Below are 545 nucleotides of genomic sequence, written 5' to 3'. Positions count from 1 at the left end.
AATATTTTGCAAATTCAATACATTTATTTGAATAGTGTATTACCTAATCTTTTTATTCATTATAATACAAAATTGAAGTTTCCATCAGCATGGTGCTTGGAAGTATAGGTAGTTTTTATATCCTTCTTGACATTTTTTGACTGGCTTTAATTATGAAACTATTACGATATCAGTACTTGGGTTACTGACACCAATACCCATTTGGGTTAGCTTAGTTTATTGGAAACACCTAAATATTATATTAATTTTTCGGGTAATGGTCGCTGACCATTACAGAGTGAATGTAGAGGAACTCAAAATGAGTAAACTGGCCAATAGGAGGATTAATGGATTTTATGCAAAGGCATGCTTCATTCAAAACAAAATCGAAAATTTACTTCTTTACTTTGCCATTGTTCAAATGGTTAGCTAAATCATTTTAAAATTAAGATACTTAGCAGCTGTATATTTGGTTTAATCTTTCAAGGTTACAATTCTGTTTCATGTACAAGAAAATAATGTAACATCGTAACAGCCAGATATGTTAATTGTTGTGTAATTTTCAG

This window comes from Homalodisca vitripennis, unplaced genomic scaffold (genome assembly GCF_021130785.1).
Source record: "Homalodisca vitripennis isolate AUS2020 unplaced genomic scaffold, UT_GWSS_2.1 ScUCBcl_1748;HRSCAF=5759, whole genome shotgun sequence".
In the NCBI taxonomy this organism is placed as follows: domain Eukaryota; kingdom Metazoa; phylum Arthropoda; class Insecta; order Hemiptera; family Cicadellidae; genus Homalodisca; species Homalodisca vitripennis.
Note: the sequence above shows the minus strand (reverse complement) of the source record.